A 1,064-nucleotide genomic window follows, 5' to 3' on the forward strand; every position below is an offset into this window, starting at 1 on the left:
AAGTAATGCGAGCTTAGTATTTGCAAGATTTCACTAGCATGCTGGTGGCCACCCAGCCAGGACAAGGCCGCCCAGCACAGGACAAGGTCGCCCAGCACAGGACAAGGTCGCCCAGCACAGGACAAGGCCGCCTGGCACAGGACAAGGCCATCCAGCACAGGACAAGGCCACCAGCACAGGACAAGGTCGCCCAGCACAGGACAAGGCCACCTGGCACAGAACAAGGCCACCTGGCACAGGACAAGGTCGCCCAGCACAGGACAAGGTCGCCCAGCACAGGACAAGGCCACCCGGAACAGGACAAGGCCACCTAACACAGGACAAGGTCGCCCAGCACAGGACAAGGTCCCCCAGCACAGAAAAAGGCGCCCAGCACAGGACAAGGTCCCCCAGCACAGAAAAAGGCGCCCAGCACAGGACAAGGGTGCCCAGCACAGGACAAGGGTGCCCAGCACAGGACAAGGCCGCCCAGCAAGCTCAGTCCCTCTCTGTGATGCAATTAAAAAATGTTGCAATTTCATTACTTAAATGCGAATGCTTCTCTAACACTAAACTGAGGTTCTGCGTTGTCGTCTGAAGCTATTCATATCTGCCATGGGGGGGTTTAAACCTGTTCTCGAAATCTCCCAACAGTTTGTGCTGCACATACTTTTTGTACTGCCCACGGATCGCATCGCACGCAAAGCGCATGCGTTGCAATGCAATGCGTTCCAGCCCACAACGCATCGCCTTTAGTAGATATTGAGGACAGGTTTGGCCAACCCTGATCTATATACTTATTCTTTCTCCCTCGTATATACTGTAAAACAAATACTCCAAATGTATAGCAACTGATCACTTATGAGCCTTGATCTGTTTTATGCTTTTAAGACTAAAGGGTCTAATGTTCTTCATAGATATTTGTTACTTAAATAAAGCTTCAGCATTTATGTGTTAAAACCCAGAGCTAATACAAAATCTGTAGTATTCCTGCCGCTCTTATGGATCCCATATACTTCCAGCTGAGAGATGTGACAGTGATCAGGTGGCATTACTACAAATAGAAGGTGGGGGCGTATTGTACA

The sequence above is a fragment of the Crinia signifera genome, chromosome 5 (assembly GCF_055691185.1).
Source record: "Crinia signifera chromosome 5, ASM5569118v1, whole genome shotgun sequence".
NCBI classification, from domain to species: domain Eukaryota; kingdom Metazoa; phylum Chordata; class Amphibia; order Anura; family Myobatrachidae; genus Crinia; species Crinia signifera.